Raw genomic sequence first — 24,624 nt, forward strand, 5'->3', positions numbered from 1 at the left:
CCAAAAGTAAAAACTAGTGTTGCAGAACAGTTCCAGAAGTGTACATATTTGAAAACGTCAGGCAAATGTAGGTAGATAGCCTGTAATTATTCCAAACTGGAATTCGTGGTAGGCACTGGAATTTATGGCCCCATTATTAAATAATGGGTGAGCTTTAAGTGTTGGCTGATACATTTTACAGCCGCTCTGAATGATGGAATATCACCCCATAGCTCCTCTTAAGCCAGTTCCCAACATGTCCGAGTACAGCATTAAATAGAGTGCCAGTTCTGTTGTGACCTGCAGTCCACAACTGTACTTTTACTACCTGCATGCTTGTTGGCCTTTCTCCTTTGGATTGTGAGTTCTCGATCTTCTCAGTCTTGTTTAAGAAAGCAGAAAGAAGCATTTTCTGTCAGATGGTCCATGTTCAGTTTTGCTACTCACGTAAGCTAGAATTTTAGAGAATCTATTCAGTGTTTGTTATTTGAAAGGCTTTTAATATTTTTTAAATGTTTTTGCGGTTCTTTATACTTTCACCTCTCTGCGGAGAAAGTTCCATATTAGGATTCCTACGAAAGTCTTTGGAAAGTGTCTCACAGCAGGTCATTGTTTACAAAATGGGTTTTTTTCAGATGTGTGCTAATTGGATTTACTAATATGGGAAGTATTACCTTCAAATTGTTGCAGTTGTTCCAGGTGGAATTTTTTAATGATGTCCTGTGTAAGTGAAGTTTCAGAAGCACAGAATTAAGTATGATCATATTCCACAATGTGATTTTAACTGTAGTATTTGATGCTATGTAATACTTAGCTATGAGAAACTTAAAACAGAGAAACTTAGGCATTGGAAAGAGAACTGGGCAGGGTGGGATGGTGGTGTATGTGCGGTCCCATATGCCTGTGCATTTGTAATACAATGCATGTAAATTCTGTGCTGGGTTATAAGAATGCCTTCCAAAACCACAAAATTAGTACCTTGTTTACAAGCATTATGAAAATGTTGGATACAAATATATAGATACTGCTGACAAATGCTAAACTTTAAATGTACTAGGGTAGTGACAAAAGTTAGTTCTTAATTGTGCAATATTTCAAATGAATTATCTTTTGATTTTGTCCTTTTTCATGTCAACAATAAGATAGGATCCTGGCACAAAAAGAATGAGAACACAAGTTTAGAGGAAGCTAGATTTTCAGAAATCAAATATAGTTTCTGTTATTGTAAAGTCTTTGTGGTAATGTTCTGATTGAGATTGGAAAGTGCCGTTCCTTATAAAGTGTAATTCTTGAGGTTTGTTTTTTTTAAAATGTCCTTTGTTGTGTGGTTTATGGAATTGAAGCCTGAGCCTGGATCTCTGGATTAGGAAAACCTAAAGTTTGATGCTAAGTTTCTAAACCACGAGTGCATCCTTTTACTGGCAGCAACTGTTCTGCACAGTCACCTCAGAGTACCTATTTTTAAACATTGGCATTTTAACCAAGTTTGTTGGAAAAGGAGCAATGCTTTTTTCTTATTGTGTTGCCACCTTCCAGTGTGCAGCTCTAGTAACAAGCAACCTGAAGAAAACATGATTTTGCATTAGATATTTCACTTATCAGCAAGGAAAGAATATTACATTGCCAGCAAAACTCTCTTTGGAACAGTCTGATCATAGAGATCATTCTGAATGTAATGCCCTAAATGATCTCAGAATAGGAACTTTGTAAATAAGAGCATTGAAAACTGTCTTGAAAGAGAGTGGAAACATGCCAGGAGAGAAAAAGAAATCATACTCTCCACAGAATGGGAGCGGGCACAGAAATTATTGCAGAAGAAACAAGAAGAAATGCTTACAATCCCACATGGGATGGAAGCAGGGCAGTGACTGGAATGAGGTTAGAGCTGTTGGCTGATTTCTTAAGAACCTTGAAAGAGACATGAAAGAAGCTTGAGTTTAAAGCAGAAGATTACAGGAAGGTAGGAGAGGTAGGGAGGAGCACTAGAATGACCAAAAAACCTGGCTTTTTTTACTGCAAACTGGGGAAACTGTGAGTTACAGCAATGAGGAAATGGTAGCAGACTAAGTCTAGCTCTAAAAAGGAGGAAAAAAATACAAATTGACAGCATTCTGAAAACGGAGAAGAGCAGATCTTCTCATCCTTGAACCTTTTTCCTCATTAAGTATGTCATTTATTAAGTAATTAAAATTTATTTGATATGACCTGTTTGAAAAACTTAATTGACTGCGTAAATAGCTGCATGGTATCTGCAGAAAACTACAGAGGTCTGTGTTTATCCTTAAAATACTATCCTAATTTTGTGTTTTTCTTTGTGTTTTGACTTGCCTCCCCTTTTTCACTGTCTGTATTTATTCTGTGTTCCCATAGCTAGAGGGGAGGTTCTTGAGATTGAATACAATGCTAAGCATGAGTGATAGCCCACATGTTTAGACATTCTCAGGTAATTTGGGAAGATTAACAGGTCTGGGTTTTACCTGGTATGTGCTGTGGTGAAAAGTGTAGCATTGTGTTTCCTTCCTGAACTTCAGAGGCTCTTTGGCAGCAGTAGGACTTAACAATACTTAAAGAAAGTTCTGTGGAAGTTAACTCTGGTCAGAGCCACATTCCCAGTTGGAGCCCAGTACACTGATCTCTGGGAGTTTGGAGACATCCAGCTAAGCAGTTGGTGAAATTGTCAACTTTTCCTTGCCTCAGTTAGCCCATTTGTAAAAGTCCATTTTACAACATAGATTTAACAACATAGTCAGGATTTTTGTAATCCTGACAAGTAACGACAAGACAAGGATTGATTACGGTAACAATTTACTGAGTTAAATAGAGTTTTTAAGAGAGGCAGAAGAGGCTTTAATACATAATGAGAAGATGTATAATGAGAATGTAATAAATGAAAAAAAACCCCAAACTTGATAGCATAATTTAGAGGACAGTGGGCCGAAACAAGGAGATCTGACATACGGAAAAACGTAGTTTATAGTCATGGGCAGCAATTTATATAGAGTGGTAATACCTAATGCAAATCTTAAAATGTTGGATTTATCAGAGGAGCAACATAACCTCCATTCTGCAATATTGAAATAAGTGTAAAACCAGTAATAAGAACTTTTAATGGATCTGTGTATTTGAAGTTTGTATTTCACAGCAGAAAAACAGCAAATAAGGCAATTGTATTAAAAAAAGAAAAAAGTTGTGATCAACTTCAGACCTGTTAGTTTAACCACAAGATTGAGCAAAAGCTTATTTCAGATTGTGAACAAAAATCTTGACGTTCTAATATGTATAATAGTATATAGTATGTTTTCTATTGCCATTTCTTTCTGCTCCTTACCCAGGGGTGAGGTGGTTTGAGATACTTAAGTTTTTAGAAAATGAATGTGATGAATTTAACTTACTTAAAATAATGCTTGACATAAGGCTCTTAGATGGAAATAGATTAACTTGAGAATTGAAAAATGGATTAAAGCTGGTGGAAAAAGGTTTTACAGTAAACTCTATTTCATTATTTTGATGATGGAAGTGGAGAGAGATCAGCCCAGGGACACATCCTGTTTTATATATCAGTGACTTAGGTTGAGGTCACCATCTAAGTCACGTGTCATTTGTGGATGAGATGAAGTTTTATTGCAAGTACTGCAGAAAGCTGGGAAAATTTCTGTGACTTTGACTGAAGGACTAGAATGGAGTGAAACTGAAAGCTTAAAATACAAAGTCACTCATATGGGTTCTAATGAGAATATTTTTTAATAAAAATTATGATACTAGAAGCTGAAGTAACTGATCAGCCTCACCTAGTTCAAAAAAAACAAATTTTGGATACATTGATTAAGATTGTTTCAGTACAGAGAGTAAGTACATTGTGACTTAGAATAATAGGTTTGATTTTGATCATTGTGGTGGAAGTTATTTACTAGTAATAGAAGCAAAGAAGAGCTTCTGAGATTATGAAAATCTTGCTGAAAACAAGTCTTATGGCATTAGAGACAAAGCACTAATTTATTTTTAAGATGTCTTGATGAATTTATGGATTGGATTGCAAAGTTGAAATGGTTCTAGAGCTAAAATTTCATTTTGTCAGTCAGTGAGTGAGAAGTTTTTTCTGGCTTCTCCTCAGTCTTGAGTAATGGTCCATCTCCTAAAATACCTGGAAGTGTTACTCTAAAAAAAGATATTTCAGAACCTGAGACATTGTGATGACCTGATTTCTCCCAGTGTCTTTCAGGGACACGTCATTTCGTCTTTATTAGGTCTAATATTTGTTTTGATCCAGTGTGAGCATTTTGTGAGTAATAGTGTCTGGGACAGAATGAAGAGATTTTTATTCAATACCTAGTGTGTGTTTGCCTGTGACCATGGAAGAATACCCACAGTTTGCACATTTCTAGATGCAGGCGTCTTTTAAACTTGTAATATGTAAAGCTTATCAAAGATTGAGATGTGCAGCTTATTGCCAAAATACAGCTGCTCAAAAAAAGAGGCCACATCTCTTGGTGTGAATACAGCTTTGCAGGAACTAGTCTATACTGAAACTAGGTAAGCTGTTATAAAAACCAGCAAATATTTCTTTTGTGATGAAGATAATCAAACGTATCAGCACAGTCTTGGGAAAAATACTTTATGCAGTGAAGGTATTAAATTTGTATTTGTAAAACAGGCATGCAGGTACTCCTGACTGCTGCACTTCAGCTCAGTAGCCCTTTGATAACAGAAGCCTTACACACATCTGGCCTTTATCCTACACTTACTTGCCTGAGTAACTTCACCCATGTGAATAGTCCTATTGAGGCAATAGAAGTACTTCTGTACGTGAGTGTTTGCTGTGTTCACATAGAAAGCTTTACTTTTTCACTAAAATATGACTAGAACAATGGCAAAGGCTTTAGTGGACCCAAGTGTGGTGTGCTTGCCAGTTCTCCAGTGTGGGGTTCTCATCTCATAATCTTTATACTGACAGATTTGGGGATAAAAGTCTTGACTTTTTTCCATTTATGTTTTCAGTTGGGAAATGCTGAGGTTTTACTTGTCCTTTATACAAAATAAATCTTATTGAACCTAATTGCACTAGGCATGCGGAGAAGGACAGTACTTTTTTTGAAGATTCCATCAGTAAATCTTATGGTACTGATAAGCCTAAACACATCTCCTATTAGCTGTGAAATTTTTATTTTCAGCAACACCTTCAGGAACATGCACAAGCCCCACAGTACAGGCAGGTGGTCATGGAAGAGAGCAACTGCTATTCTTGTTCACTTTCAACCATCTATCCAAAGCAGAATATTCAGCTCTCTTTTGAAGAAGACATTCTGAACACTGTTGAAGCTTTCTTCCCCTTACCACGCAGCTTTATATGACGTTTCTCCCACAGACTCTTTGGGGTACTTAGCAGTTGTCCCTGCTGGAGTTCAAATGAGATACATATAGCGTAAAATGTGAAACTTACTTTCTACAACTACTTTTTGTAGTAACTGTGCATTATTTGTTAGAACTGTTCAGTCAGCTTTCTATCTGTATGTGCCAGGTTTACAGACCCATGTGTATTTGGTCAAATCACAAACCTCTCTGAACCTGAGCACAAAACCTAAACACCCTGCTACTGCATTTCTAGCACCTGCAATTTCTTAAATTTCTGACAGTGGAAATACCTATCAAGATTACTGTCTACTGAAATCTCAGTCCTAATTCCACAAGTTCTTCTTCTGACACAGTTCTTTTCAGAGATTGTCTTGCCTCTTTTGGCTTCTTTAACCAGTCTTCCCAGTCACTGTAGACACAGATGCTGTCACAAACATGCTTGCACTGTGCAAATCTTCAGGACAAGCCTTAGAACAGCCCACGTATTTTTTCCTTTGGTTCACAGCTCCAGTCTTAGATTAAAAATAAGTTGACTTTCTAAAAGCATTTGCAATCAATGACTAGAGTTCTGTTCGTATCCTGTCTAGAAATTCTTGATCAACTTGCTTGTCTTTTTAGTCCTCAGCCATACAAAATGGAAGGACTTGAGAGCTCCCAAGAGAAAACATCTGTTTATGCCTCACAACTTAAAAGCTCTTTCACATTCAAGCCTTTAGAAAAAGGAAATGCAAAACAGAGGGTGGGAACGTTGAGTTTTCCAGACATAATGTTTTTAGAAACTGAAGAGATTTTCTCTTTGTAGGGCACTCTAGGGAAGTCTTAAGAACCATTTATTCTGAAACTCTGTTGTCTATTAAGAATTGATTTTAAAGTTGTTTCTTGATATTTTGGCAAGCCACTACCAGAAGTACTTTGCAAGGATAATATGTTGAATCAGTCTGCATCATGGTATGTTCCTCCATCATTACTCCAAAACAAAGATCTTGCTAACTGGCACTCACTGGGTGGCTGAGTTCAAAATACTTGACACTTACACTCAAATATCTAGGAACTTTAACAAAAAGTACGAAAGATGGGAGAAGAGGCTTGTTTTGTTCATGTGACCAAACAGAAGGCACTATGTCTGCTGCAGCCTTGAAACAGAGTGAACAAACAAGAACTGAGTGGCTTTGTTTATAGTTGCCAGTCACTTGACAATTTTGTAACACTTGAAGACTTGATAAATAATTTCTTCTTGGATTCAGATATGTTAGTAGCACAAAGCAATTGTCGTATGACTCCCTGAGCCTCCCAGGAGGATATCAGAGCATGTGCATTAATTAATGTCTGCTATGAGTCTCTTGATTCCTGAAGGGAAATGAGCTCTGATGTTACAAATTCTAGCTTCAAAGGAATTGTTTGGAGATCTTTCCTGTGGAATGCAATCCAAATTGTTCATTCTCTGTGTACTATGGCTGGTCATTTTGACCTAATGTAATTTTAGTGTTGACAACTGGTAACCTCAGACATGCTCAAAATTATGAAATTATTTTTCTTCACTATATTTGAACTCTTCTGTATCTCTTCTAGAACTCCTTCCATGAGACTCCCATTACCTTGTTAGACTTGATATCAGAATCAGGCTCAGAATATGCCTAGGAGCAAAGGAGTCTAAACTATTTCTTGTCATCAAAAATTAATTTATCATTGGCTTAAAAACATTATTTAGTTAAAAACATTATTTAGTTTAAGTGATTGGGATCACAGAAGTCATCTTAAGCGATTCAGATTTCTCAGTGAAGTCGTAGTTAATCAGGACCTTTCCAGAATAGAGGCATTCAATAGAGGAGCTGAGGTACAACTGGTGGCTGTAGCTGTAGGTTTCTGAATATTCTGTCTGTATTTGAAGCATTTGCTGGTGGCTTCTCCTTTTACTGAAAGTCAGAATCCTTACTGTGATTTAATCTTGTCGTTATGTTTTTTATTTACCTGCCTTTCAACCAAGGGCTATACTGTCTCCTGTCAAAAAATTTTCTTCTAGCTGTCCATCTGGTCAGGAGAGGAGGAAGGAGCCAGTTTGTAGGGTTCAGGTTTGATGTTTGAGAACTTTTGAGGAGTAGGTTGCTTAGAGGGTCCACTGAGTTTTTTTTCTGAAGATAGGTATCAAAGATTCACTTGCTAAGCCTACTCAGAACTGAAGCTAGGTGAATACTGTGTTGGCTTCACCTTATTCTGCACATACAAGTTCATTCAAGTTTTCTTGTCTGTGTCTACAAGCAAATGACAGGTTGGGGCAGTGGTCCTCTCAGTAGACTCTAATAAGGTGACATGGAAAGAGATAGAACCATGGGTGACAAAGAGACAGATGCTGCTGGAAATGTGCCATTGTAAAGGAGTGGATGGAGGTGGTTGAAAATAGAAATTCCCTAGCTAATGCTGCTGTCTTTGCAGGTAATACATCTTAGAGAAAGTTAGTTATCGGTAACTAACCTTTTTTATACAGGTTTTTAAGACAACTTTTCATCACTAAAATGACCAGAGCAGATACTGTTGAGGAAGATGCAATGTAAATTACAAAGTTAATGCACATATAAAATAATAGAAAATTTGGGGTGGACATTCATATTTACCCTTCTTTCCAGCTATGCTCTGGGCAGTGCCCGGTAAAAGGACTTTATTTGGAAAGCACATCTCACATAAAAATTTCCACACAGAAGTGGATGGAAGAAAGGAAAAATGAACCCAGATTCTAAAATAAAACAAATGTTGAAAACTGAGCTGTCTACATCTTTATTCTAGTGGGGATTTGGGGGGACATGCATGCTAATTTCTTCTTTCAATATTGTAAGCTATTTTTATGTGAGCATCATAATATGATGAATATGTGATTCATTCTTGTAAGTGTAAAACAATATCACAGTTAATGTAATTAATATTTATCTCTGGTAATGATATAGTTAAAATCAGAGGGTTTATGTGTTTGAAGCCTCAAACCAGTAAAACGTAAAAGAGACTAGAAGTGGGAAAGTTCCACAGCAAATTTCACTCATCCTTCCAAGTGTTTTTCTTAATGGATTACACCATAGATTCATTTCATTGTCCAGAATGGAGAGACATTTTGCACAGACGTAATTTTTTTAATCCAGAGTTTTTACAGTTAAAGTACTCAACTGACTACTGTTGTACTTAAATTTGTGTTTTAGACCAGATGGAGGCAAAATAAAAGGTTTGGAAAGTATTGATGCAAATTTCTATTTTGCATCACAGACATTTAAACATATTCCACACTTGGGAAGAATCGCTTTAGAAGATGGCATAGCACACCCATTTTTATCTGATATTTCTTTAAATGCTACACTTGCCACCAAATGGAGGTTCGTAACTTGCATTATGGCATTTGCAGACAAGCCGGCTAAATCCTGGAACTTATTGCCAGGGTTCAGATGTTGAATGCAAGTAGAGTTTTCTTCAGTGGTTTCCTTCGTGCTTTCACCACGTATTTTGATTAGTGTCATCAAAATAGGCAGGGAGATAAGAAAATAACCTGGTCAGATTCTACATGAAAAGAAGGCTAATAAAATTCAGCATATGAATGTTGATCTCCAGCTTAGTAATGTCTGATTCCATCATATCTAATTTAGTGTTTAATTTCAGGTTTTCTGCTTATGGGGAGAAAAATCTAGAGCCATCTAGATCTTTCACTGAAAAGATTAAATTAGCACTTTCCTGGGGACAAAGTCGGAACTTTTAAGTGTGTGGAATCCTTTGCAGAGAAGATTATGCAACAGGAATAGTTATGTGCAAGAAAAATAAATTTTTTTTCTTCTGTTTACCTCTCTGCTTTCAATTACTGTTTCATGCATGCAGCCAGCTTGTTGGTTCCTGGAGTTGCCATGAGTCATGAATAAATCACATAAACAGTGGAGAAGAAACCCAATTCCACCCCTGCGATTTGGCAACAGCAATGGCAGGTACTTTAGACTTGTCAGTAGCTTTGAATTGCTGAATGGCTTGCTTTGTTCTCTTGAGAGGGAGCATGCTTATACATATAAGTGTGCCATTTTACCCATTGCATGAATCCATATAATTGCTGCAGGAATGGCAGGATCTTGGAGAAGGGACAGATGGTCTTTTGGTGAAGTGCTTGCAGGGCATGTAAAGGAGAATTGGAGAAAACTTCTGGAGATGGATGTGCGGGAGAATAATCAGAGAATGCTGAAGAATTTATATCCAGGTTGCCCTAAGTGGAATCAAGGATGGTTAAAACAGAAAAACACTCTTAAGTATCAGTTCAGAGCTTTAGGGCTTAATTTGTTCTGAAGATTTTAGCTACTCAACTGTGCTTGTCATTTTAACACAGGTTCAATACAGACTAAATGTCATCAATGGCTGTCATGTCCATTTGCTTTGTATCTGTGGAGCACGTGGTATCAAAAGAATTTTATATATTTTGAAGATTCTTCTGTGTTGCATTTGTTCAGATATGTGCTTCCTACCTGTACAGCATTTGCCACTTCTAAGATTTGCTTAGTAATGGAAGTTGTAGTTACCAGCTGGCCTACCCTCTTCTGGGCACTCCTGGAGAGTGCAGTTTTCTGTCTGTGCTGTGGCATTGTTGGCATGCTATAGGATTGCCTTGTGTGGGTTTTTTTCTGGGATACGGGTTTCCACTTACTATTCTACATCTCCATTCTTTTTCAAAGCAACCTAGCCCTAGATAGAGGGATTCACTTATTTCCGTGTCTTGCTAACTCCTACCAGAGGTTAGTTAGGACTAACCAAAGGTGATTTTTTTTTTTTTTTTTTTCCTTACAAAATTTTTTTAGGACTAACCAAAGGTGATTTTTTTTTTTTTTTTGTTCCTTACAGAATTTTTCTGGAGTATCTTATACAAGACAAACAATTTGTAAAATGGAAGGAGAAAATTACATCAGTTCATATGATTTTTTTTGCATATAGCCTTATTCCACGTTGGCAAATAGTGTATTTTTGGTTGTTCTTTCCACTATAATTTTGAGTGCATCATTTCTTAACAGGGTACATCTTTGTTTATTTTCTCTACAGTCTTGGATGTGAAACTTGACTAGATTTGCCAAAATGGCAATCCAGTGAACCAAGGCTGGTTTAGAGCATGAGTCAATGCAGACTCCATTTTTTATCAAGTTTTGCTTTGCCTTTTGGGAGATTCTTGGATAACAAAAACTTAGGGTGCAAACTCAGATCAGCTAAAGAGAGAGGGTTCAAAACAAGCTGCTGTGTCAAACAGCATCCCTGAGCTTTGCATAACTCCAGCTGTCATTACCCTGTGTAACTGATGCCAATTCTCTTCTGTATGGGGGGTTTAGCTGTTCAACAGGTAGGCCAGTTTGGTTTTTTTCCTTTACTTCTGACTAATTTCTTCCAAACAGGAGTGCCATTTTGAGAACAAAATAAGATTTAAGTATGTATTAATTTTGTCTTGGAAGCTACTCTGATGGATAGCCAAGAGCAGTACTTCTGCCCACAGTACGATGCATTATGAAAGAAACAGGATGTAAGCATGCCAGAGTTTTACACAGCACCCTTCTTCTTTTAAAAACGGGAGTGTATTAATGTGTTGAAGTATATCCAGTGTCAATTAGACTACAAAGGACTAAAGATGTCTTTGCAGGCTAATTAGACTTCCTACTCTTGCCTGTTTGGAGTCAGCAGTTATTGTGTACTGTTTCCGTGGTAAAACTAGGAGCCGTGCAGAGAAAAGGATCAGACAGAGCTTTGTCTTTCCTACCTTCCTAACAGATCTGAGCTTCTAAAGAGAGAGATGCACATTTTTATATTTAACTTTGATTACTTACTTTATGAATGATCCCTAGTGTGGAACTGACACCAAAAGGAAAAAAAACCCACAACACCAAAACAACCTTTACTTCACTTTAGTGATGGATTTCTACTATATTTAGAATTTTTATTTTATTTTACTAGCAAATTCTTATGAGTCTCCTTCAACTAGTGGACCTTTGACTATTAAGTATGTTTTCTGTTTTGTATACCACAAGCTCCATAAAATCCATAAATTATAAGAAAAGTTGCTATTTAGGGGAACCAAAATCTGAAAAGTTCAACAGTTAAATGCTTCTTACTTCACCCATTGCAATTTATTAATTATAAAATTTAATCGTGTTTAATGTATTTTACGTATCAAAGGAACTTGCCCTTGGCGTACAAAAGGTTAATTCATCTCCAGAAAAGAGGGATCACCACTGTGGCTGTTCCTCTGTCATATGTGTGAGAGGGGTTCTGTCTTCCCAAACCAATCTCTGCTTCTCTGCAAAGACAGCTGGCAGTAAAAGCTATTCATGCACAAATTCTGTTCTTTGGAGCTATTTCCTTAGGATCCCTCCTGGTGTGCTTTGCTGCAGGGACGCTGGTGAAAGCATGAGAGAGGCAGTGGCTGGGGCAGAGCCTGTGACACACCACTCGCACTGTTCCCTCTGTGTTTGGTTACCAGACTTCTGGCTTTTCTTGGAGCAGTGACTGTGCCCATTTTACTTGTCCGGTTGGCACTGCTATCCAGTACTGTGATAGATTACTCCAGTGAACGTTCTAATCTGGACTCTCTGTCTTAATGCCTTCTCCTAGTGTTATTTCTGCTTTTTTCCCTTTAGTTCTGCCAAACTTGAAGAAACATTTATGTTCTGATATTTATTTTGTATAAATGCAGGACCTTTGATCCTGAAGTGTGTTAATGCAATAATTTAGATATAAATGACGCCAGTCGTGAAGAAGGGAAAGAAACTGGGTCACAATGTGTTCAGTCCAAGAAATTCGAGGGGAGGATGTCTGGGTAAATTTGACTTTCCATAACCTGTCACAGGTTCTAAATCTTACAGAAGAAGATCTAAGCGCTCAGTGTTGTTGAGGGACAACACAGGAGACCCACAGCTGGTTCCACACAGCTCTCAAGTTATCTAGATGCTAGAAAGAGAAAATAAATCATTCCTGGAATTCAGTGAGTGTGGTTGTTCTAGAAAGTCTAAACCAACCCTTTCTTTTCATGATTGTTCATACTTCCAATTTCATACTCCATTTCTGCTGGGGTTTTGAGTTTTAGCTGTTTTTTTGGATTGGCAATCACAACCTCTAGACTGAGATAACTGAACAAGGAAGGTGTTATAAATGAAGGCACCATGGAATTTATCATAGTGAAAACAAGATAACTGGTATATAAACATATAATGTGTGTAATAGAAACAGTCATATTCTGCAAGTGAAGAGTTTTCTGAATCTATTTAACTCTGTGGAATGTCACTATTAAAATCACGTCCTTTCAACACATGAATTCTGGACAGATGCACAGAAATGTAATCTGAGAATGATCACAGGTAGCATAAAACAGTTATTTTCAAACACACCAAATAAGCAGTAGTATTAATTGCCCCTCAGTTTCTCTCTTTCATCACTAAAGATTCCACTGGGAAGAAGTATCTATAGAGAAATACAAAGTGACTTGTCATAACGTAGGACTGTTATTAAATTTACGGCATGTATAGGAAAATGATAAGCTGTAAGGACATAGAGTACATTCTTCTGCTGAAGGAACAGTATGGAGATGCATGGAATTTACTGCACAATTTCACCAATCAATTAAAAGTTTCATTTCTGTCACTGTTCCTATTTCCAACTCTTCTTATATTCAAGTGGGCAGTGTTAATAATTCCATGTATGACAATATGATACAGTGCAGAATAAAACTTTAGAATTCTTGTATCCCATTCTAAAATGCCCATAGAGGTGCAAAACCTTTGCATTTCATCGATACGTACTATTCTCTGTTTTAAAAATACCAGACAGTTTGAATTACCTGTCTGTCGCAGTGGAGAGCTGTTGCAAGCAGCAACTTGCACATACCTCAGCGGCTCTTGGAACAAGGTGAGAAAGCTTCAGGCATGTGTGGTCTATGAGAACTATAGTTGTAAGCGTAGGAAATTTGGGGAAAGTGATATATTTATCTGGTGTCTTCATAGTTACTAATCTAGCCTTGTCCATGCCAAAGGCTGGCTTGACAGTAATATATTCTCATCTCACTGATAGTTTAGGTGACACTAGTAGCTTTCTGTAGATAAATTCTGTGCATAGTTAAAGAACCCGATCCTTAAAATATTTCAAAAAGGACTTAAATGAGAACCCGATCCTTAAAATATTTCTCTGTAGATGACTTTAAGTAGATGAATGGCTCTGTTGATACACACAAACACCATTTTCCCTGTTTAATATCTACTATAATAGCACTATCATTTATGAAAAATGATTAGCTAAGTACCTGTCATGTGAATTTAAATCCTATTTCCTTGCTGCTTATCAGAAGGCTAGAAGCGATACGCTGTTTCTGGTGTTTTGTTCCCAGAGGAGTCAGAAGTGTTATAACTGTGGCAAATGTAAACTTAGCAGACACTGGAGACAAGGAGGGGGAAGGAAGCACATTAAGTGCTTAAAGTTGGGTAGTGTAAATATCCTTTTCCCACTCCCCATGCCGTTGAAATCCCAAATATTGAGACCAACTGATAAAGCAAAAAGAGAGCTCTTTGTTTCCGTGTGCAAAGCAAGGACATATTTTTGAAGGCTGTTCAGCTTCAAGTGAGGAGCGTTATTGCAGAAAAGTAACTTTATCTAAGGTCTCTTAAATAGTGCTAACAGCAAACTTGTGGCAGCTTGGATTTTAATGTTGCTGGTTATTTCTGCTGGCCTGAAGAGTGCTGATATAGCACTTAAAGCCTGTGTCAGGGTGCTTCACTGCCGTCAGTACTGCAGTTGGTTGCAACAAGTGGTTTCTTAAAATGTTGGTCTCTGTACATTACTGTTTAAGGAGTCAGATTATGCTTATATCATTAAGTTAGACTGTTAAACAGGCTCCTCTGAACAATGAAGTAACAGTTTCCTTAATTACTCCCTTGTCTGTCAAATTAAGTATTTTGGTGATGTCCTTTACTGGGCAAGATCTCACTTTAGGAATACTACTTATAATGCATTAAATTTGCATTTTCTGAAAGTGCAGAAACTTTAATCACTGATCATGCTCTATTTTTTTCCCTCAGATTTAAATGCCTTTTATGACCTTTGCAGTATTTGCTCCATTTTGACACACTTTTGAAGCCATAATAAATGTGATTTAATTTGCACAAATGTTTTCTGTTTTTCAAAGGAAATGTGCAAAAACCCTACTAACAATCACAGGTAGAGAACTATTTAGCATCAGCTGTACTTCAATCATACATTTTATTAACAGGAATAGAACTGGATATTTCAGTTGGGACCCACCACAATCACCTGGTCTAAGTCGTTTTGAACTGAACTCAAATGTGAAACTAGAGCCTGCTCTTTATAACTAGTACGTTAGTATTATTAGTTCTAGAGAAGAGAAGTAAGATGTCAGTTTTCTAGGGACCTGTAAAAAGCAGTAAACACAAATGGTTTCATTAACAGCAGTGCTCAGACATGAAAGAGCTATAAACAATAACTGGAAATAGTAGATTAGACATGAAAAATAGGTCCTTCCTTAAAATTGACTCTGTGCTGTTCCTTAAGTCTTTTCCTACTCTGAGACTGCCTGTTTGAATTTTCTTAATTGAATCTTGGTGGTAAGGGGCTGTAGCAGTTAGGACCTTGTTAATGACAGACAATAGCAAAGTTTTCTCTTTCAGTGTCTTCACTTTATACAGTTTCTCAGACTAGTACTCGGAGGAACAGGATATCTCTGTTGCCCTTGCTCTGTCTTTTATTGAAGGGTTGCTACATCAAACCTGGTAATTCTGTAGCTGATTTGGTAGCTAATATTAAATAGCATTTGTTAATACATTTCAGTGGCATCTTAGGGCTGGAGCTGTATGATTTCTGTTTTGGCAGAACTGTGTATGGAATTACATCAATACATTGCCTTTTGGGAGCATCAATAAGATGGACATAAATTATTTCAGTATTACCAGGTCAATGCTAGGGTACTATTGTACCAGTTGACTCAGCTGATCAAATGCAACAATCTCTGTGCAAAGAAGGCCTATGTCCGTTTTTACTTTTTTTTTATAAGGAGTGTTCTACCTCTGGAATTGTTCTTATATCTGATCTATCTTTTTTAACAAATCTAATGAATAATATTATATAGCACTTTGAATTGGAAACTGCCAAATTAATGAACAGATACAGGTTGGTAGTTACATCTAGACAAAATAAATGTCTTTTACAACAAAGCAAAGAAGTAAACGTAAAACAAGATGTGCACAGGGATCTTATGCATCCAACAGAGTGTAATAAAATCAATAAAATAATTAAAGCATTTTGCTGTCCTATATGACATATTTTTCAAATAGAAGCCAGGTAACACGTGCTCATATTAAATAGACTGCACCAGGCATTCTTAGTAGTGGAGAAAACTGCAAATTACTTCCAAATTGGCAAGCAATTTCAGTAAACAAATAAGGTCTACGATTATATAGCCAACTAGTGAGCACTGCAGTCACCTGCAAGATCTTCCAAAGGAAATTCCAGTTCTAAAAAGAGTTCCAGCAAGAGGAGAGACAGCATGAGTCAGGTTGAATTAATGGAGTGCTGTGTATGCTCTCCCTGCCCCTTTCCACCTACTGTCAAAACCAGGGTTATTTCAGCACACGGTAATTGTTAAGTTCCTTCCCTGTAGAATGTGCTTAACAAACTACATTCCTTAGAATGTGCTTAACAAACTACTAAGCCATGTATAGAAATATTTCAGATTAGAAATCTTCAGCTTTGAAATTATGTACAATGGGGGAAGGGACAGAGCTGTCAGAAGCATCGACTTGGGTGATTAGGATCAAAAAAGTCAAGAAAACCTTCAAATGTGGGCAGAATAATGATGGCAACTTACAGGACAAAAGCCATATTTGACATAGAATTTATTGAAAAATGAAATTCTGTCACCTTTAAGAACTTTTTAGTTGAGTGATAAAATGCACTTTATAGATTGCTTCATACGGCTCTAATGACTGTACATGAAAAATAGCCCATCACATTGGGCCACTTTAGGGGAGCATTAAAAACTTAAATTCTAACTCTGAACACCGAAGTGTTGGCAAAGAATATTTTTAATTTTCTTAACAGAAGAGCAAATAGATTTTTTTGAAAGGTAGCCTTTTCACACTGTGAACTGCCAGACAAACAACTATTTGCTATCCCGTTCACAAATGGAATTTTTAGCTTAACTGATGACTGTTCTGCGTCAGATATAAATGCCAAGTGTCACTATCGATGATTCTTACCCTGAATTGCTCTGACAAGTTCAACATTCAGTACTTATCAAGAAAAAAAATCACATTTATTCTGGCATATTCTCCCAGCATCTTTAAACTAGTGTTAGAAAGTCATAGTCCTCTGAAAAGCCACAAATCATAGAATCACAGAATCAGAATGTCTGAGGTTGGAAGGGACCTCGAAAGATCATCTAGTCCAGCCCCCCTGCCAGAGCAGGATCACCTACAGTAGGTCACACAGGAATGCGTCCAGGCAGGTTTTGAATGTCTCCAGAGAAGAAGACTCCACAACCTCCCTGGGCAGCCTGTGCCAGTGCTCTGGCACCCTCACAGGGAAAAAGTTTTTTCCTAGTATTTTTGTGGAACCTCCTGTGTTCCAGCTTGTACCCATTGCCTCTTGTTCTGTCATTGGACGTCACTGAAAAGAGCCTGGCTCCGTCCTCCTGACACTCCCCCTTGACATATTTATAAACATGAATAAGGTCACCCCTCAGCCTTCTCTTCTCCACACTAAAGAGACCCAGCTCCTTCAGCCTCTCCAGCCTCCATAGCTTGTCCTTGCAATGTGATGGTCACTTCATTAGATGTAAATGTGCTCAGCAAAGTAAGAATCTGTCTTTAACACATGGTAGTACAGCTATCTGTGAAAGCTTAATTGAGCTGCCATGGATGACTACAGCAACATTCTAAGTAACAAGGACTTTTGCAATATGTTAATAACAAAAATGTGCACATGTGGTCTCTAAAGAGTTTGCATGTTAGTCCCATTGTCCTTCAGCTGGAACTGTTCACAGGCTTCCACTTTGCATAATGGAAACCAGAGGTATTTCTCAGCTATATCATTAATTTATTTCCAGTTGAAGAAATGTTGGTGGGAGGTTTCTTGCTGATGTGGCTGGTAAAAGACAAGATTGAAATGTGCATCAATACAGCACTCAGATATATTCTGTAACTCCTACCAAGGCAAGGGCTGTGTTGTAAATTTTGGGTCCTGCTGACAGGACCACGCAGAGAGCATCCAAACATAAGGCAGTGTTGTATCTTGCAACGGATTAAACAGGAGCATAAGTTTCTACATTGGCAGCACAAAGTCAAGTAAATTTTTCTGCTACCATGTGCTCATTTATCTGTTTTTCTGACAAAATATAAAAGGACTTTGGAAGGAAGCTGCTACATCCAAAAGTTTTAGAAGCTCTCTTGTGAATAAAGTAGCCCAAAGTGACAGCCAAGAAAGTGAATCTTAAAAGAAATTTAGTGCTTAAATTTAGCCTAGAAGGAAGGGTAATACAGACTTTCCTTTAAAAGCCATAGCGTTAATCTCTTAAACCATGTGGTGGAAGATTATGTGCAAATGGCTGTCATCCCGTTACCTCCAAGAAGACCTGCAGATAGTAAGGACAGTGTTGCATTAATGTTTTCAGATCTTCTTGAAAAAAAATTCATTCTAAATTGTTGGATCCTACAGACACATGTATTTAAGAAAGTTGTTCTGATTTCCAAAGGGTGTTTAATGCTGTGTGTTTTCTTGAGGTCACTGTGGCTGGAAGGCACACAAACGAAAGCAGCTTACTTTCTTGTCTTGTCAAGGCTGTCTCAGCCCAGAAAACCCTGCAGAAGAAAATGAAGATTGCACCATGGCTAAAAGCAAGCAAGCTTAGCAAGGCAGAAGTTCACAACACAAGAGTGAGAGTGCAAACAAGATACTAGGAGCACTATGAGGAAAGCAGGCACTAAGCAAATGATAATCAGAAAGTAGTTTTCATAGATAAATGATAATCCGAAAGTAGTTTTCATAGGCACCCAGGGGGAACAGTGCAGTGCAGGGCTGTGCAGAAGACTACTGGAAATTGCTGGACTAGAAATTAGAACCATTAGAACACCAGAGCAGGCAACAGAGAAAATCTCTTTTCAAATGCTCTGATTTTTGCCTGATTTACCTAGCTGACCTAAGGGCCTCTCTTTCAAGTCACATGGTTCTAGCTCATGTTTCGAGTATACCAGTATAGGTAGAAGGCCTTTTTGGGGTGTTCAGTACATTCACTTCCAGGAAGAAGTGCAGGCAGATCCACCACTAGTTCCGGCTGTCTTGTGTTCTCATCATAGAGTCCAACAGCCAAAATCTGAAAGGTCTTATGCAGCTTTCAGGAAACGTGGCAGGATTACCACGCCAGTTAAAAACCTACAGCCAACATCTTAGAAAGGCACTTGGTAGAGAGAAAGATTAAACCATCTATGTTCCAACTGAAGAAGGAACTCTGATTCAGTATCAGAAGGAGAGGTAAGATGAAGACTTAATACCTGTTGCAGCTCCTGCCCAGCGACATTGTAGCAGCAGAGCTTGGCCAGGGAGGCAGAAGAAATCTCACAGAGGATTGGATGGGATCTCACTTGACATCTAGTGAGCCAGTGCTGTGCTAAGGCTACAACAAGTGGGTATAATCATGAGAGGACAACTCAGGGAACCATTCAGATACCTAGGATTACTGTCAGGAAAGGAGTCAGAATAGCCCAGTCTGGACTATGCATTACTTCTTCTATGGAATATCATTCCTGAAGGCTGATACTTCATTCACCATAAGCAATAAGCTTTGGGAGTGCAGAGGGGAAGGGAAATGGGAGCGGGTGGAGAGAGCATTTGTACCTTGAGTTCTGACACTGTGTAATGGGAAATTGAGACCAAAGGATGGCTGCCAAAGCCATTGCAGAGACGAATATGTTATTGATTGTCTCCATAAACATGGAGACAAGTTATACCTTCCAAAAGTGAAAGCCAGATTCCTTTTCCTCTTCAAATTTTCTTTGTTTAGATGCCAATATCGTTTTTAAGAGAGAAGGCAAGTACAGCAATTGTGTGGGGTCTGTTTCCATCCTTTGCTTGCTGTGATTGAATTAAGTTGTGGTCTATTCTCTTTGTTAGTAATTCTGTAAAGGAAAGAGAGAAGTGGATGACAAACTAACAAATATTGTAAGTGGTCATGGCAACCGTTACAAAAAGGTTTTCTTCCACTCATTTGATGAAAGTTTAGTAACTATTTCTGTGCACACAGTATAAACCACCCCCAGCTACTGAAAAGATCTTCTAAATAAATACTGGCAATCTTCTGACTATTAACTAAGCTGACATGCAAAATGGTGTCAAAGTTCAAGGCTGAGTCAGCCACTAAACCCTGATAGATGCTCTCTGTGATTCCCCTTGCCACCCACCCAGGAGAGGACGAAAGGGGAACCAGTGAGAGACTTCAATGTTGAAAAAAGCCCTTGAATCAGTTTAACAAAAAAACCCAACAAACAGTACTAACAATAACAAAGAAGATGCCAAACTATCTACCAATATACATATACAAGTATGCAAATATACTCAAAGATAGAAAAGAATATGTTAATATTGGACCCATATCTTTCTGAAAACAACAAGGGCCAGAGCAGAAAAAAAGATCCAAGACTGGACTCAGTGGCAGACAGGAGCACCCAATGATAACCACTCCCCCCAAAGAAAAAAAAAACAAAAAACAACCAACAAACAGAAAAGCAACTGTGCCACCCAGGGTGGTGGGTAAAGGAAGACAACCTATCTGATCAAATAGTGCTCCTCTGCTGTGTGGAAAGAGAAGGCAGGGAACACCAGCAGCGGGAAAGATGACAAACAGCCAGTAACCACCCCCCAGCATAGGAGTCACTAAAGGCCCCAGGACTCTTCTTAGGGGCCATTCTATACTGAGCACCATGGCAAGGAATACCGTGATTTGTCCACTTGGTCACCTGACTCATCCTCTCCTCCCCATAGGCACAGCTGCCCTTCCTCCCCCATTGCAATTTCCACCTGTACCAGGAGCCCCAGCGAATATTTATTCTGGTGTTTGCAAACTAGGAGAAATGGAAAATCATTTCAGAATAGTTTCTTCTGGAGTAAAAAGAATTCTGTGATTCTAAGAACAAGCTCTGTCAGAATTTACCTCAGTCTCCCCCTGTAGATCTCTAACGTTGTACTCTAAATTTTTCTTAAGTATGATTTTGTATATATCATAATAAGGATGTACACATAAAATGTGTGGATCATTGGTTTACAGTCATTCTGATTAGATTAACCCTAAAATAAGTGTTGGCACTTATCTTAAAGGCTATAACAGGACATGTCAAGAGTTCTGTATTAAAGTTCTCTGGTACTGCATTTAATTATTCATTTGCATCTCACCATCTTATTTTTAAAGTACCATACCCGTTAAAAATGTTTCTCATTATTTTGAGAAACAGCCAAGACACATGATATTGTCTGTTACATGATAGGAATTTGTTTATATATGTATGTACATATAAATATAACTAGCTTTTCATTAAAATAAGCCTCAATTTGCAGGGAAGAAGGTTTTGCCTATGTTGTCTCCATATGTGAAACTCAACATGTCCATCAATGACATTCACACAGTTAACAAAATGAGCAGTAAGTTAACCCTTCATGGAATCTCTATTTAATAGTGCTTGTTAAGGTCATAATTGTACCTGAAATTTTTAAAAATATTTAGATTTATTTTGAAATAAGGAGAAACATTCTTGCATGTGAGAAGTATCTACATACCGCTATGACAACAGTAATAACAGAGCCAGGAAAATAGGGAAGAAATTATTTGCAATGGCTCATAAATACCAGAAGAGGACTCCAAAACAGTTGTGGACAAAACATAGTCAAATTTGTGTTATTTATTGTTAGTTAACATAAACATATAATAATTGATTCAGAAAAAGAAAACATAAATATTTGAACAAACACCAAAGGAAACACTTTTCCACCCCCTTTACTAGGCTCAGCTCCAGTCAAATACCACTTCTCTACTCTTTGTGGTCTCAAATCCCCTCGTTTTCATGACCTCTTACACCGAGACTGTCTCAGTGTCTCTACAACAGGGTCCCCCATGTGACTGGCCTTGCTGGATAAGTGGTTCCTTTCTGACACTCCTTGCTTACTCTTTTTCCTCTACTGCTCTTCACTTTTTACTCATTGTCTTCTGCCCCAGTGTGGGCCACTCAGAGGCCACAGTCCCTCTGGGGTGTCCCTACCTGGATATGGGTCCTCCAAAGCCATAACTCCTTCATTGTGGAGCACCTCCTTCCAAGAGCGTGTCTCCAGCCATGTCCTAGACAATGTCCCCGTTGTCCTTTCCCAATCTGTTCCTCCTGCTCCTCACAGCTACTGTTCTCTGTTAAATGTCCGAGCGCAGGTGCTCCCCTGCAGTGATGTGCCATAGGTTACCCACACAGGTTTCAGAGCCAGTGTGGTGGGGTGCCCATGTGGGTTTCAGAGCCCGGTGGACCTAGCTGAAGCCACCACAGAGGAGCTCATAACATGCACAGCTCTTCCCTGCTGCCACCTGTCCCCAAACTCTGCCAATTATACTCAATATGTTAGCCACGATGATTTTGAACATACCATATCTCCTCTATGGAGAAATAAAATGAAATATAATTAAGAGCTCCGTAAGTTACAGGAGAATATATGATAGCTGACTGGATGATTCTAAAGAGTTGGTGAAATAAAAGGGAATGGAGAACATGATGAATTTGCAGAGGAAGTATGGGATTCATCTCATTTGACATTTGTCAAGTTCATTAGGCATCCAAAGTAAGCTGCTTGTCTTCTCTCCTGTTGTCACTGCATCCTTCAGCAACCAAGTCCTCCCACCTGATTAGAGGTGTCCAAAAGACATGGAATGGTTCTTCTGCATCTCTCTTCCCTAATGAATGAGGTAGCATAGATGTCTGTGTTAGACTATACACCTATCTTCTTGATAGCTACATTTTTATCCGCTCAATGAATCCTCCACTATGTTTTCAGTTACCAGTTATAAAATGAATTATTAAATCCCCACTGCTTCCACAGAACAAATATCCAATATCATTGTGAGAAAATTTACAGTTTAATGGTACAAAACTTTTCTCTTGGTGTTAGCTTATTTGGTTTTCCACAGAGATTTTCTCAAATTTTTACATATGGAGATATTTCAATAACACCTCAAACATCTTGGCCACTTCAACAGTGGTCAATTAAGTCTTCCTTAAGAACAACTCACAGATCAGTTAAGTTCTGCGAGTTGCCTTTTCTTTTATCTGGCTTATGTCAGCTTGCCTCTCTCATTTAACAGGTTTTCTTCCAGAGTCTGAGGATGCAGTGAGGCAGGCTTGGGTGGAGGAAGGGCTAAGGGAAAAAGATATAGGTTTGAAAAGACTGTGGTTTGAAAACAGAAAAGACACAACGAGGAGGAAAGACTGGGAAGAGGATTTGAGGTTGGTATACTCTCGCATTGCCCTGAGCACTACAGGGAGCTGCGCTGAGGTTAGTTGAGATGCTGGAGGCTGCAGGGCTGTGTTCTCCACAGCATAGAGAGGGTCAGGAGGAGAAAGGGCTTTTGTGAAGAGATGGGCAGTACATGGGTTGGAGGGAAGACCACACTGTAGGTACCACATTTTTCCCAGTCTGCTGCTTTCCATTGTTAGAGTATTAACACCATAGGGTGCCTCTTCAACATCCACCAAGTAGTCGGCAAATTTGAAATTTTAGTGCATCATGACCGTGAGAGGAATGACCAAATAGTATTTGCTATGGTGTAAGCTGCTTGAAATACAAGCAGGCATACACAGATAAAGCATTAGATGAGGGAACATGGATTGTTGGTTAGACAGTGTTACCCTCATTTGGCTTCCAGTTCTTAACTGTTGTCTTGGTGATTTTACTCACTGGGCTGTGCAAGACTTGTTTATAGTACATCAGTAATTTAAATGAATAGTTCTAGCATAAGCTAGAGCTAAAATAATCAACCAGAATATATTTACATCTATATAGACACAAGTGTGTTCTTAGCTCCTTTATTAAGGTAATATTTTATTTGAGCAATAATAGCAAGCCGATTGTTTTTCCTTGTTATTTTCTGAATACAGCATTTTTTTTTCAGCTTACGTGTACGAGCTGTCAGTTTCCTTCGGTACCCATGCAGACAATAAATTTATTAATTATTAATCAACACGAATGTATGTGTTCGTGTGTATATAGGATATACATGAATGTAACTTGATCGTGACACATGGAATTTTCTCTGCAGAGGAAGTCTTTTGTACTAACCACTCACAGGGTCCTGCTGTTTCTTATGCAAAGCAAGTAGAAAAGGCATGGGGAGTTGCCAGGGAACTGTTACCTCGAGGGAAAATAAAACCAAAACCTCAGGCATTTGGATCTATTGTGCATTTAAAATAAAAACATTCCATGATAAAAGAGACCAAATCAGAGGACTTGCAATCTCATCAGGGATCCTTCATGTACGTGTTTATCAACTAAGCACAGTATAAAATATTGCGTCCAACTTGCCTGCAACAACTTTTGCATTGTTAACAAAAATTGCACTGAATTAGACCCCATGCTTTAACAATTTAATTGTCAAGATATTTTTATAGGCATGCCATGGTAAGACAACCCTAGTGCATCACTGTATTATTTTCCTGCTAAGCTTGGGGGTGTGGTGAATGGGTTACAGTAAAGGGATTTTTTTTAATTGTGCTTCCCAACTGCTTTTGCTTCCCGACAGAAAAAAATGTTAGTGGGAAGCTTAACTTTGTATTTTTTGAAGACGAAAGCCTCAAGAGTGACATTTTTTCAGAAGCTTAGACAATAATGTGTAAATTGCACGGATTTGCACTGCTGACACTGGGAAAGATGAATGTGCTTTCTGGCTCAGAAAAGGACAAATGCTTTCCCTGTACTGGAAGCTCACAGCCTTTATGAACTTGCTTCTCTACACCAGTCTTTGTTCAAACCTGTTTTTCTGCTAAAAAATAGCTATTTATTATATCTTAAGAACACCAGTGTGCCACAGTAAATTTAATACATTGTTCACACTTGCTGCTTTTGTCCATATGTCTGCTTGAGCGGAAAGTGCCTGAAAACAAAAACAGTGATCAATCCACTGGTGATCTAAATGTTTAACCACTTGCAGTGCCTCATATGACAATTTTAATAACTGTTCAGCCTATGCCCCTCCCTTTGTAATAGTTTTTAAATCTAATGTAATTCAGAAGGCAT

The sequence above is a fragment of the Apaloderma vittatum genome, unplaced genomic scaffold (assembly GCF_000703405.1).
Source record: "Apaloderma vittatum isolate BGI_N311 unplaced genomic scaffold, ASM70340v1 scaffold6307, whole genome shotgun sequence".
Taxonomy (NCBI): Eukaryota; Metazoa; Chordata; class Aves; order Trogoniformes; family Trogonidae; genus Apaloderma; species Apaloderma vittatum.